Raw genomic sequence first — 15,928 nt, forward strand, 5'->3', positions numbered from 1 at the left:
GAAAATGTCAAGTAGCTTTCCTCCTCTTTCTCTTGGTTAAGAGAAGAAGCAAGCAAAAGACAAAGACAAGTTGTTTTTTTCTTCTTTCTTCTTTCTATTTTCATGAGAATGAATGAGGGTGAGGGAATAGAGGAATCAAGGGGATGAATTGGGACATTTTTCCTTTTTTCCTCATTGAGAATAAATAGGAATGAGAGAAGAGAAGGGAAAGAAAGGTTGGCTACTTCTTCCTCCTTCTTCTTCCTCCTCCTTCTTTCTCCTTTTTCCTCCTCCACCGAGACCTAAAACTCTCCCCTCTCCCATTTCCGAATCCAAGCTAAGGTTTTCTCCCTAAGAAAACTAATTCACAAGAAGGAGTCCTCAAGATCTACTCCTTACAAGCAAGAGAAGCAAAAGGGAAAACTAGAAGGAGAAGCTTCCTTCTTCCTCTTCACAAGGGTACCTTCTTTTAAGAAAAACCAAGCAAGAGGATGTAAGTATCCCCTCACCTGTGGTACAAGTAGTTCATGTGTTTTTCCATGAGTTTAGATTGCTTAAAAATCTAGGGTTGCTTCTTGAAACTTTCGGCCACCAAAGTATAAAAAAAAAACTTAAGGAAGCTTAAGACCTAAACTAAACATGCTCACTATGTTTCTTATGATATGTACCCTATGATAGAAGATTAGTTTAGTGTTCTTATGCTTGTACGTTGCTTAGAACTTAGATTCATGTTCTTTAAACTTTCGGCCAAGGCATGAAAAGAAGACCTAGGAAAGCTTAAGACCTAACTAAACATGCTCACGATGTCCCTTATGATATGTAACTTAGGATATGAGTTCTGTTTAGAATTCTAATGTTTTTTTTCTTTATGTTTCTTGTAACCTAGATCTATGCCTAGTAGGTTTCGGCCATGATAGAAATGAAGGCCTAGGAGAGTTTAAAATTTAATCTATCATGCTCATGACTTTCTTTATGATATGGTTTGAAGATTTCTTAGTGTTTTCATACTTATATGTTGCTTGGAACCTAAATCCATGCCACTTTAGGGTTTTAGGGTTTTGGCCATGATAGAAATGAAGGCCTAGGAGAGTGTAAAATTTAATCTATCATGCTCATGACTTTCCTTATGATATGGTATGAAGATTTCTTAGTGTTTTCATGCTTGCATGTTACTTGGAACCTAGATGCATCCCACTTTAGGGTTTCGGCCATGATGAGATTAAGGGTCTAAGAAAGCTTAAAAATCAAATCTAACATGCTCATGGTTTTCCTTATGATATGATATGAAGTTAGCTTGATATTCTGATGCTTGTATGTTGCTTAGACTTAGTTCATGGTCCTTAAACATTCGGCCATAATATGATTAAAATACCTAGGAAGCATAGAACCTAAACTAAACATGCTCATAATGTTCCTTATGATATATGATATGAAATTGGTTTAGGGTTCACATGTTTTTATGTTGTTTGTAACCTAGATTCATGCTTGACAAGTTTCGGCCATAACAAGATTAAAAGACCTAGGAAGCTTAGAACCTAAACTAAACATGCTCATGATGTTCTTTATGATAAGTGTTATGAAGTTGGTTTAGGGTTCATATGCTTTCATGTAACTTATAACCTAGATTCATGCTTGGCAAGTTTCAGCCATAACAAGATTAAAAGACCTTGGAAGCTTAGAACCTAAACTAAACATGCTCATGATGTTCTTTATGATAAGTGTTATGAAGTTGGTTTAGGGTTCATATGCTTTCATGTTACTTGTAACCTAGATTCATGCTTGTCAAGTTTTCGGCCATAACAAGATTAAAGGACCTAGGAAGCTTAGGACCTAAACTAAACATGCTCATGATGTTCTTTATGATAAGTGTTATGAAGTTGGTTTGGGGTTCAAATGCTTTTATGTTACTTGTAACCTAGGACAATACCTTGCATGTTTCGGCCACTCCATGGAATTAGGGTTAGAGACCCAATTATGAGTTACTATGTGTCTCACATGATATGATATGAATTAGGAGATGCTAGTTAATGTTTTCCATGCATGATTATATTTCCCTATGATATGTCATATGCTCATTTATGTATGCTTATGAATCATGCATGATAATGACTCTTATGATGGGCTATATGCTCAAGTATGCATGCTTTATGATATGACAAGTAAAGGCCTAAGAGATGCTTCCCTATTAGTTGGGACTAAGAGCACTCTTTATGATATGACAAGTAAAGGCCTAAGAGTTGCTTCCCTATTAGTTGGGACTAAGAGCACTCTTCATGATATGATAAGTAAATATGACATGCTACTTTACTTTTTATGTGGCTTATACCGGACCTTAGTGTCCAAGGGATGGACTCCTTAGTTCGCCCCTAGGTCGACGGACGTAGTACGGACCTAGTTTCCTAGTAGGTTCAGGACAAGCTACCCAGTCCTAGGGATTGCGCGCATTTATGTTATGTGGTACATAGACGGGCCCTCATGTTGAGATTATATTTAAGTATTATATGATATCTTTTTTTTAAAGACATCTTGCACATGACATGATGCATGTTTTTGAAAGACATCTTGCATATACTTTTATGATATGATAGGTTATGATATGATATGATATGACATGATGCTCTCTTATGATATTATATGATATGACATGATGCTCTTTTATGATATGATATGATATGACATGATGCTCTTCCATGATATGATAGGTATGACATGATGCTTTTATATAAAATGATATGATATGATATGTTATGATTCTCTTTTACATGATATGATGTTTTAGATGATTATATCTCCATGCTATATGCTTATGTGATTATGCTATGATACATGGTTTTTGTGAGTAGGAAAGGATCTTACTAAGCCTGTGTGCTTATAGTTTACTTTCCTTGTACCGCAGATAAAGGTAAAGGATGGATAAACTAAGGGAGCAGCAGGAGGGGCAAGAGATGTGTGTGGTGGTGGCTCGGATAATGAAAAAGACCTGCTTATGTTAATTTATGCTTGATATGAACTATGCCTACCCTATGTTAATGTTTTGCATGATTACTTAATACTTATTCATGCTTATGTTGGACATTGATATCATGACTTTTTAAATTTAAAATTATGCTTAACATGCTCATATGATTATAAATGTTTAGATAATTAGTTATTGGTGTTTAAAAGAAATGTAAATTAAAAACATAAAAGAATATATATAAATAAATATTTCCGCTGTTTTAGAAATAGATTAATATGCATGTATGTTCCCGTAACCCCGTCATACCTGAAGGGCGGGCGTTACAAGTTGGTATCAGAGCCAAGTTTGCCTTCCCACTACACACACGTCAAGCCTCCATCCTGCCGCTCCAAGTAAGAATCTCTGTACTTACTCTATTTCTTTATGCATGATAAGAAATGCTTTTAGTATGCATGAACATAAGTATAACTGATGTGAATTGCCTTTATGTATCATAAACGATGTTTTAATATGCACGGATATAAGTAGGGATGACCATGGACTTATGCTAGCCTTATTGTCATTTACTAAGATAGATATGGCTAGAAGACGCGGTAACATGACCGATGAGACAGTGACTCCACCAGATCTGACACATGTAGTCACAGACCTCCAGCATCAGATCACGGAACAACAACAAGTAATCACTGCTTTGATGAATCAGCAAGGAAACCCTATCACCCCACCAGCAAATTAGAATACATTGCCCATCATACCTACAGCTGCACCAGTACCACCGGTAGCCCCTGCCCCAGTGGTCCGACAGGAGACTTACTTAATACAGTGGCTAAGGCTGAAGCCGGAGAACTTCTCAGGTTCTTGTGATCCATGGGACGCCCAAGCCTGGTTCAAGACGGTGGAAAGTATAGTGGAACTGCTGGACTGGCCCGTACCAGAAAAGATCAAGTGCGTGTCATTTTGCTTTTCTGGGGATGCAAGAATGTGGTGGGAAAGGCTTAAGATCAAGAGACAAGTTAATCAGATGAACTGGGCGGACTTCGAAGCAGAGTTCTTCGAGGAGATTTTCCATATGCGGGTAACAAACCGGCATTACGACGAGTTCACGTAGTTCCGGCAAGGTGACTTATCAGTTAACGAAGCAGTGAAGTGCTTCAACCGTCTCGCACGCCTCTGCCCAGAGTTGGTCAGCACAGAAAGAGAAAGGGTCAGACTGATGCTGAAGATGCTCCGACCCGAGATAGCTTTGAATGTGGCCAGCGGAATTAATAAACCGCAGACTACAGAAGAGCTGGTCAGCAGTGCCCTGATCACCGAACACTATCAGAAGGCAATGAACGAGAGTAAGAATCAAGCACAGAAAGAAGGAAAGAAACCTCAAGGTACCAGAGCAAGCTGGAAAGGAAACCCTAATGGAAAAAGAAAGCAATGGAACAACACTAAAAGAGGTCCAGCGAATAAGCAACCTAAGTACCCTCAGTGTACCACTTGTGGGAAGCAGCATTCCGGGCTATGCCACAAGGGTACGAAAAAGTGTTACAGTTACGGACGGGAAGGACATATGGCCAGAGACTACCCTATCTAGTTCCACGCACCATCCCAACAGTATAACCAGAACAGGAGTGCCCCCTCACAGCTACACCAGATGCAAGCTGCCATAGAAGGGACTCCGATTAGCCAAGGGAGATTGGAAGCCCCGTCAGTTACGATGAATGCCAGGGTTTTCTCTCTCGCCAAAGAGGATGTGGCAAGTGCTTCTACAGTTGTCATAGGTCAGCTACCTATTTTTAGTCAGTATGCTACTGTGTTATTTGATACTGGGGTGATACACTCGTTTGTCTCTACACCCTTCATGAAGAAGTTAGAGATGCCACCACAAGCCTTAAATAGCAAATTCTTAACGACCCTGCCTTCGGGAGAAGTAATGTCATCTACTCATATGTTGCGAGCCGCGCCCATCAGAATCGCAGGCAGAGAACTCGACTGTGATCTTATAGTGCTTGACATGCAGGATTATGATAGTATATTGGACATGGATTTCCTGAGCAAGTACGGTGCTTCGATCGAGTGCCGTAAAAGAAAAGTAGTCTTCCGACCTGAAGCTGAACCGATGTTCGAATTTATTGGGAAACCAAGGGAAATTTGGTGCTACGGGGCTGAAAATGTGTCCGGACAACTCTCTACCCTGACTATAGCACTGACACTGTTCGATGATATATTGGGGAAGCAAACTCGTGACCCAAGCATCCAGATGATCAAGCAAGAAGTCTCAGAGGGAAAGAATGATGGATTCCGTATCGCTGACAGTGGAATATTATACCTCAAGGATCGCTTATGTATTCCCGACAACCCAAAGTTGCGAAAGAAGATACTGGAAGAAGCCCACGCAACACCCTATGCGATGCATCCTGGATCCACCAAAATGTACCAAGACCTGAAAAAGAAATTCTGGTGGTCCGGTATGAAAAGAGACGTGGCTTAGTATGTTAGTACCTGTCTGACCTGCCAGAGGGTTAAAGCAGAACACCAGAGACCTGGAGGATTACTGCAGCCAATCCAAATTCCAGAATGGAAATGAGAAGATATCTCTATGAACTTTATTTCAGGATTACCTAAAACAACAAACGGCTATGACGCTATATGGGTAATCGTAGACAAATTAACAAAATCCGCCCATTTCCTAGCAATCAAGATGACCAATTCGATTGAGCAACTGGCTCAATTATATGTCAAGGAAATTATTAGATTACATGGGATTCCTAAGACCATCATTTCTGACAGAGATGGTCGCTTTATTTCACATTTTTGGGAATGTGTTCAGAAGGCTCTTGGCACAAAGCTATTGTTCAGTACTGCCTTCCACCCTCAAACCGACGAACAAACAGAAAAGGTGAACCAAGTACTAGAAGACATGTTACGAGCTTGCGCCTTAAACTTCAAGGGGAGCTGGTGTCGATATCTATGATTAGCGGAATTCACCTACAACAATAGTTACCAAGCTACTATTGGAATGGCACCCTACGAGGCTTTGTACGGGAGGAAATATAGATCTCCTATATGTTGGTATGAAGGCGGTGAAAAGAAGGAGATGAGATTTCGAACAGAGTTTATTGACAACACCACCCGTGCTATACAGAGCATCCGCCAAAGAATAGAAACTGCTCAGAGTCGAAAGAAGAATTATGCAGATAAGCGATGAAGGCCATTAGAATTCAGTGTCGGAGATTCAGTATTCCTCAAAGTAGCTCCTATGAAAGGAGTGATGAGGTTCGGGAAGAAGGGAAAGCTAAGCCCGCGCTATGTGGGACCATATCAAGTTTTGAAAAGAGTTGGCAAGGTAGCTTACGAGATAGCGTTGCCTCAGGAGATGTCAGCTATCCATAACGTGTTCCACGTTTCGATGCTAAAGAAATGTATTCCGAGCACGGACCAAGTGATCGAACCACAGACAGTACAAGTTCAAGAGGACCTAAGTTATGAGAGCCGATCGGTTCAGATATTAGACCAAGATATCAAAAGACTAAGGAACAAAGAGGTACCCTTAGTAAAAGTCCTGTGGCAAAATCAACGGTTCGAAGAAGCCACTTGGGAACGCGAAGACGATATGAAACGAAAGTACCCGGAGCTATTCTATGTTCGAGGAAGAACTTTCTATGAGGTATGGGGTACTGTAACACCCGTAAAATTTTTAGCTATACATATGGGGTATTCTCTTCTAGAATAAAAGGAAAAGGGAAATAGAACAAAAAAAAAGAAATAAAAAGAGAGAGAAGTTGAACCTCGAACCCCTCACAATAGATAAAGCTAAATTGGTGTATGATAACCAATAGAGTCATGAATGATATATGATTAACAAGGAATGGAAATTGTAGTTAAAAGTAAGAGTATGATTAAGTATGGAAGCAAGAAAATGTCAAGTAGCTTTCCTCCTCTTTCTCTTCGTTAAGAGAAGAAGCAAGCAAAAGACAAAGACAAGTTGTTTTTTTCTTCTTTCTTCTTTCTATTTTCATGAGAATGAATGAGGGTGAGGGAATAGAGGAATCAAGGGGATGAATTGGGACATTTTTCCTTTTTTTCCTCATTGAGAATAAATAGGAATGAGAGAAGAGAAGGGAAAGAAAGGTTGGCTACTTCTTCCTCCTTCTTCTTCCTCCTCCTTTTTTCTCCTTTTTCCTCCTCCACCGAGACCTAAAACTCTCCCCTCTCCCATTTCCAAATCCAAGCTAAGGTTTTCTCCCTAAGAAAACTAATTCACAAGAAGGAGTCCTCAAGATCTACTCCTTACAAGCAAGAGAAGCAAAAGGGAAAACTAGAAGGAGAAGCTTCCTTCTTCCTCTTCACAAGGGTACCTTCTTTTAAGAAAAACCAAGCAAGAGGATGTAAGTATCCCCTCACCTGTGGTATAAGTAGTTCATGTGTTTTTCCATGAGTTTAGATTGCTTAAAAATCTAGGGTTGCTTCTTGAAACTTTCGGCCACCAAAGTATAAAAAAAAAACTTAAGGAAGCTTAAGACCTAAACTAAACATGCTCACTATGTTTCTTATGATATGTACCCTATGATAGGAAATTAGTTTAGTGTTCTTATGCTTGTACGTTGCTTAGAACTTAGATTCATGTTCTTTAAACTTTCGGCCAAGGCATGAAAAGAAGACCTAGGAAAGCTTAAGACCTAACTAAACATGCTCACGATGTCCCTTATGATATGTAACTTAGGATTTGAGTTCTGTTTAGAATTCTAATGTTTTTTTTCTTTATGTTTCTTGTAACCTAGATCTATGCCTAGTAGGTTTCGGCCATGATAGAAATGAAGGCCTAGGAGAGTTTAAAATTTAATCTATCATGCTCATGACTTTCTTTATGATATGGTTTGAAGATTTCTTAGTGTTTTCATACTTATATGTTGCTTGGAACCTAAATCCATGCCACTTTAGGGTTTTAGGGTTTTGGCCATGATAGAAATGAAGGCCTAGGAGAGTGTAAAATTTAATCTATCATGCTCATGACTTTCCTTATGATATGGTATGAAGATTTCTTAGTGTTTTCATGCTTGCATGTTACTTGGAACCTAGATGCATCCCACTTTAGGGTTTCGGCCATAATGAGATTAAGGGTCTAAGAAAGCTTAAAAATCAAATCTAACATGCTCATGGTTTTCCTTATGATATGATATGAAGTTAGCTTGATATTCTTATGCTTGTATGTTGCTTAGACTTAGTTCATGCTCCTTAAACATTCGGCCATAACATGATTAAAATACCTAGGAAGCATAGAACCTAAACTAAACATGCTCATAATGTTCCTTATGATATATGATATGAAATTGGTTTAGGATTCACATGTTTTTATGTTGTTTGTAACCTAGATTCATGCTTGGCAAGTTTCGGCCATAACAAGATTAAAAGACCTAGGAAGCTTAGAACCTAAACTAAACATGCTCATGATGTTCTTTATGATAAGTGTTATGAAGTTGGTTTAGGGTTCATATGCGTTCATGTTACTTGTAACCTAGATTCATGCTTGGCAAGTTTCGGCCATAACAAGATTAAAAGACCTAGGAAGCTTAGAACCTAAACTAAACATGCTCATGATGTTCTTTATGATAAGTGTTATGAAGTTGGTTTAGGGTTTATATGCTTTCATGTTACTTGTAACCTAGATTCATGCTTGGCAAGTTTTCGGTCATAACAAGATTAAAGGACCTAGGAAGCTTTAACTAAACATGCTCATGATGTTCTTTATGATAAGTGTTATGAAGTTGGTTTGGGGTTCAAATGATTTTATGTTACTTGTAACCTAGGACAATACCTTGCATGTTTCGGCCACTCCATGGAATTAGGGTTAGAGACCCAATTATGATTTACTATCTGTCTCACATGCTATGATATGAATTAGGAGATGCTAGTTAATGTTTTCTATGCATAATTATGTTTCCCTATGATATGTCATATGCTCATTTATGTATGCTTATGAATCATGGATGATAATGACTCTTATGATGGGCTATATGCTCAAGTATGCATGATTTATGATATGACAAGTAAAGGCCTAAGAGATGCTTCCCTATTAGTTGGGACTAAGAGCACTCTTTATGATATGACAAGTAAAGGCCTAAGAGTTGCTTCCCTATTAGTTGGGACTAAGAGCAATTTTCATGATATGATAAGTAAATATGACATGCTACTTTACTTTTTATGTGGCTTGTACCGGACCTTAGTGTCCAAGGGATGGGCTCCTTAGTTCGCCCCTAGGTCGACGGACGTATTACGGACCTAGTTCCCTAGTTCGTTCGGGACTAGCTACCCTGTCCTAGGGATTGCGCGCATTTATGTTATGTGGTACATAGTCGGGCCCTCATGTTGAGATTATATTTAAGTATTATATGATATCTTTTTTTTAAAGACATCTTGCATATGACATGACGCATGTTTTTGAAAGACATCTTGCATATACTTTTATGATATGATAGGTTATGATATGATATGATATGACATGATGCTCTCTTATGATATGATATGATATGACATGATGCTCTTTTATGATATGATATGATATGATATGACATGATGCTCTTCCATGATATTATAGGTATGACATGATGCTTTTATATAGAATGATATGATATGATATGTTATGATGCTCTTTTACATGATATGATGTTTTAGATGATTATATCTCCATGCTATATGCTTATGTGATTATGCTATGATACATGATTTTTGTGAGTAGGAAAGGATCTTACTAAGCCTGTGTGCTTATAGTTTACTTTCCTTATACCGCAGATAATGGTAAAGGATGGATAAACTAAGGGAGCAGCGAGAGGGGCAAGAGATGTGTGTGGTGGTGGCTCGGCTAAGGAAAAAGACCTGCTTATGTTAATTTATGCTTGATATGAACTATGCCTACCCTATGTTAATGTTTTGCATGATTACTTAATACTTATTCATGCTTATGTTGGAAATTGATATCATGACTTTTTAAATTTAAAATTATGCTTAACATGCTCATATGATTATAAATGTTTAGATAATTAGTTATTGGTGTTTAAAAGAAAAGTAAATTAAAAACATAAAAGAATATATAAATAAATACTTCCGTTGTTTTAGAAATAGATTAATATGCATGTATGTTCCCGTAATCCCGTCATACCTGAAGGGCGGGCGTTACATACCCGGCACCAGCAGCGCCCGTGCCCCTAGTGCCTATAGTGTATCCAGCAGCACCTGCACCAGCGGTACCGGTTGCTCCACATTCGGTACCACCCACCAGACCTCCAGTCGCGGCCACCTATGATGACCCTGTAGTGCCATCGATGGCATATGCCCCAGTTTATGCAGCAGCACCGGGAGTACCTCCCCCGGTCTATTTAGCGGTACCCCCTGTTGCGCTAGCTCTAGTGTTTCTGCCAGTTCCAGCAGCTATCCCTACCCACCTCCCATATATTGTCGTGGCACGAGCTCGGATCCTAACATTAGCAGAATCGATGAAGAGTCGATTCACACTCTTCCGAGGAGAGACTGATCCGAGTGTGGCCTAGTCCTGGTTAGAGACTATGGAGCGGACATTCTTCTACATGGCTTGCTCCGAGTGGGAGAAAGCAGAGCTGGCTGCTTTTCACTTATGGGACGAGGCCGACACCTGGTGGGTTACGCAGTGTTCTATCATAGGCGAGAAGAACATCACTTGGGCCAGATTCAGAGAGGCTTTTGAGAGCCGCTATTTTCCATGGGCATATCAGATGACTCGCCGGCAGGATTTTCTGAGTCTACAGCAGGACAACCGATCGGTGATAGAGTACAATACCGAGTTCAATCGGTTGGCCAAATTTTGTCCAGAACTGGTTGCTGAGGACAGTTCCTGTATGTAGCAGTTTATTCAGGGACTGGATGGACATCTGCAAGTAAAGCTTGCCGATTTTGGGAACACATCTTACATAGAGACACTGGACAGAGCCTTGATGATAGAGCCAGCTCACTAGAGAGCATACCCATATAAGAAAAGGAAATAGTCGGGTCAGACATCTGGACAGATCCAGCAGACATAGGCTACACAGCAGCAGATTGTTCACAGTCGGCCAGGTCAGGGTACTTCTGGGGCATCTGGTCAGCCTCAGAAGTCAGGGCAATCTTCCTCAGGACGTTTCCGGTCTCCTGAGTAGAACCGGAAATAGTCTGCTAGCGATATTCACTGTTTCCGATGTGGGTCCAGAGGCCACATCACCTCAGCCTGTTCTCTAGGACAGTCAGTTTGCTATTATTGCAAACTGCTTGGGCATCAGGGCCGAGATTATCCGCTGAAGGCTCAGCATATGGCTTCCAGAGTGTCTGGTCATCGAGGACAGTTCAGTCAGACAAGGACTCGACGAGGAGGGCGGAGATTCCAATCCTCACATCGTCAGCAGGGGATAGCTTCCCTTGCACCGGCTGCGTATGGTATCCATGGACAAGAGCACCCCAGTACCTTTATAGTACCACAGAGTTCAGTTGTGGGACTTCAGTACTAGTCGCAACCTCAGCTTCTGGTTCAGTACCAGTCCCAACCGTAGGTACAATATCAGTCGCCGCCCTCTCAGACTTCTATGGCACAGTATCCAGCACCGCCTCAGTGGCAGGCTCCTGCCCAGACGCAGCAGCTGCTGGCAACGTTACTACCTCCTCCTCCGTCAGAGACGGGGCGTATTCATGCGGTGACCAGAGAGGATGCGCAGCGAGCAGATGGATCTGTTTTCCGTGGTACGATTTCTATTTATGCCTTATTTGCTGATATGCTAATAGATATTGGTAGCTCGCATTCTTTTATATCCCGTACTTTTATGCGGGAGATTGGTAGATTACCCACCTTCAGACTGCAGTGACTGACCGTGTCTCTACTGTCTGGTGATACTTTGGACGTCACTCAGGAGGTCAGAGGTTGCCCGTTAGATTTTGGCAACATGATTCTCACGGTAGATCTTTTAGTTTTGGAAATGGTCGACTTTGATATTATTCTTGGCATGGACTGTTTGTTAGCATATCATGCCACTGTTGATTGTCAGACGAGGGTGGTCACATTCCGGCCTCTGAACCAACCCTCGTGGGATTTCACTGGCATCAGAGACGACGGCATATCGACCATTTCGGCGTTTCAGGCTCAGAAGCTGTTGTCACATAGCTGTCAGGGTTTTCTGTTATCCTTGATTCATACTGAAGACGGCAGTAGTTCTCAACTCTCCGACGTTCCTATAGTTCGAGAGTATCCAGATGTATTTCCAGAGTAGCTACCAGGTTTGCCTCCAAGAAGGCAAGTGGAGTTTGCTATTGAGTTGATTCCGGGAACCGCACCGACATCGAAAGCTCCCTATCGAATGGTGCCAAAAGAGTTGAACGAACTGAAGGTTCAACTCCAGGAGCTTTTAGACAGAGGATTTATATGCCCTAGTGCTTCACCATGGGGTTCTCCGGTATTATTTGTCAAGAAGAAGGATGGTACACTGAGGTTGTACATTGACTACAGACAGCTGAATGTAGTGACCATAAGAAATAAGTACCCTTTACAGTGGATCGAGGATTTATTTGATCAGCTCAGAGGTACATCAGTGTATTCAAAGATTGATCTGCGATTCGGATATCATCAGATGAGAGTCAGAGAATCTAATATTCAGAAGACAACATTCCGTACTAGATACGACCATTATGAGTTTTTGGTAATGCCATTTGGGATTACCAATGCTCCAGCGGTGTTTATGGATTTGATGAACCGCGTCTTCTTGGAGTATCTTGATCAGTTTGTTATCATTTTCATCGATGACATATTGGTTTACTCGCGTTTCGAGGAGGAACATGCGCAGCATCTTCGCACAGTCTTGGAGACTCTTCGACGACATCAGCTGTACGCGAAGTTCAGCAAGTGTGCTTTCTGGCTATCTTCAGTCAGTTTTCTAGGACACATGGTCTCTAGCAGAGGTATTTCAGTAGACCCTCAGAAGATCGAGGTTGTCACCAGTTGGGAGCAGCCAAAATCAGTTCAGGAGATCCACAGTTTTTTGGGACTAGTAGGATATTACAGACACACGCTTGACCAGGAAAGGCGTGAAGTTCATTTGGACAGAAGACTGGGAGACCAGCTTCCAGGAGCTGAAGTGAAGATTAGTGTCAGCTCCAGATTTGGTTTTGCCAATTGGAGAGGACGGATTCGTTCTCTACACCGACGCATCTCTTCAGGGTTTGGGCGCTATTCTGATGCAGCACGACAGGGTAGTCTCCTATGTTTCTCGTCAGTTGAAGAAGCATGAGAAGAACTACCCAGTACATGATCTGGAGCTAGCCGCCATCATCTTTTCTTTGAAGATTTGGCGACATCATCTGTACGATATTACATTTGAGATTCTCACTGATCATAAGAGTCTCAAATATATTTTTCACATAGAAGGAGCTTAATCTTCGACAGAGGAGATGGATGGAGTTCCTGAAGGATTATGATTGTACCATTAGCTACCACCCGGGGAAAGCTAATGTGGTTACCGATGCACTCAGCAGGAAGTCCAGAGGGACTTTGGCTTGCCACCGAGTTTCAGTCACAGACTTGGTTCAGGGTTTCTCCGAGTTGGGCCTTCAGGAGCAGGGACAGACAGAGCAGGGTATTCTGGTTACCATGGTTGCTCAGTCATCGATTAGGACGAGGATCCGAGAGGCCCAGGCTAGTGATCAGCATTTGCAGTTCATTGGCAGCTAGATAGCTTTCGGGCAGCAGACCGAGTTCACACGAGATGAGGAGGGTATTATATACTTCCGAGGAAGATTATGCGTACCTTAGTCTCACCCGGTCTTACAAGAGCTACTTCAAGAGGCTCATCGTTCTCGATTTGCGATCCATCCAGGTGGGACCCACATGTATCGAGATTTGAGGCGTTCCTACTAGTGGAACGGTAAGAAGAAAGATATCGCGGAATTTGTAGCTAGATGTCTTGTCTGTCAGTAGGTGAAGGCCGAGCACCAGAGACCTGCCGGCTTACTTCAGCGGATTCCTATTCCTGAGTTGAAATGGGAACATATTACCATGGACTTTGTGGTGGGTTTGCCGAGGACACGAATAGGCCATGACGTGATTTGGGTAATCATTGATCAATTAACCAAATCCGCACACTTCTTAGCGATCTGGAAGACTGATTCCCTGGATCAATTGGCAGATCTGTATTGCCGGGAGATCATCAGATTACATGGTGCCCCTTTGACTATTATTTCAGATAGAGACCCCCGGTTCTCGTCTCGTTTCTGGCAGAGTCTGCAGCAGACCTTGGGCATTCAGCTCCATTTCAGTACAGCTTTCCATCCGTAGACAGATGGACAGTCAGAGCGGACCATTCAGACTCTAGAGGACTTGCTGAGGTCATGTGTGTTAGGATCGATGATCGCGGCTAGAGAGAGGGGTGTGAATAGCCGCCCCAAATCGTTCATTTCTTTCTACAAATCAGGTTAGCGCAGCGGAAAATAAACCAATAGAAACGAAAATAAGGAAGAGCAAACCTCAAACTCGAACTCGACGATGTAACGAGATTCGGAGATGAAACTCCTACTCCTCGGCGTGTCCGTAAGGTGGACGAGCCCTATCAATCCGTCGGTGGATGAGTCCCCGGAAAACTGGCTAAAACAAACTCCTTCTGGGTGGAGAAACCTCGCCACAACACTTTCTTGCAACAGCAAGATCAGAGTGTACAAGAAATACAAGAAGAAGCAACAATAAGAATGTAAAAACAAACACGCTTGCCTTCGACTGGTTTCCGTTGATGAAGTAGCAACTCCACAGAAGAACAGCAGCAGCTGACCAGCCGAGAAGCTCACTCGAAGCTTCAGTGGAGTAGGGAGCTCAGCAGAGCTCAAACACAGAACCAAAGCTCAGCAAGCAGAAGATGAAGCAGAGAAACTTTTGAGAAGAAGAAGAGTTCGAGATTTGCCCTCGATCTCCTTTATATGGCCTCTGATATCCTGAGTCAACCTGCGAACCTGCAAGCAAAAAGGCCAGAAAACAGAAGCCCGAAATAGCCTAGCCGTTGAGTCACAACGGCTAGGGCTGGACCGATCAGGCTCCACCCTGATCGGTCCAGGGCACCTCTGATCGGTCACCGATCGGGCCCGATCTGATCGGTCCGGACGATCCCACCTCTGTAAGAGAGGTGGCTGCGTCTCGATCGGTCGTGGAGACCGATCGGGCCGCATCCTGATCGGTCCCGGACCGATCGACTCACAGAATAGGTGGCTCAACTTCTGCGATTGGTCTCCGGACCGATCGGATGACTTCTGAAACCCTTCATTTGTTATCGATCGGTCACGGACCGATCGAGATACTCAACGTATCATTGGATCGATCCAGATCGATCGAGCTTAATTTTGCCCAAACCAAGTCCCAAGCCTTCAAACCAACATCCGGTCAACCTTGACTGTTGGTACATCATGCTTAGCATCCGGTCACTCTCTTGACCTGCTAAGACTCCCCACCAAGTGTTCGGTCAATCCCTGACCCACTTGGACTTTTCTCTTCGTGCAGTATCCGGTCACTCCCTTGACCTACTTGACCTTCTCAACACGGATGTCCGATCACCCTTGATCCATCTGGATTTTCCTGCCCGGCTTCACTCACGGGACTTTCACCTAGCTTCACTCACTAGGGTTTCACCGCTTCACTCACCAGATTCCCAATCTTGACTTCACTCACGGGACTTTCCAACTGGCTTCACTCACCAGGACTTTCCCTGGCTTCACTCACCAGACTAACTGCCTGGCTTCACTCACGGGACTTTCCTTCTGCCTGGCTTCACTCACCAGACTTATCCGCTGGCTTCACTCACGGGACTTTCCCCATCCGGTCAGAGAACAAGCTCTGAGCCCTCTCGACCACAGTTCGAGAGCAGCTGAGCCCTCTCCGACTTTCACTTCCGGTCCAGAGAACGAGCTACCGAGCCCTCTCTGACCTAGTCCGGAGAACGAGCTACCGAGCCCTCTCCGACTTCCACTTGCCAAGTT

This window comes from Zingiber officinale, chromosome 11B (assembly GCF_018446385.1).
Source record: "Zingiber officinale cultivar Zhangliang chromosome 11B, Zo_v1.1, whole genome shotgun sequence".
Classification (NCBI taxonomy): Eukaryota; Viridiplantae; Streptophyta; class Magnoliopsida; order Zingiberales; family Zingiberaceae; genus Zingiber; species Zingiber officinale.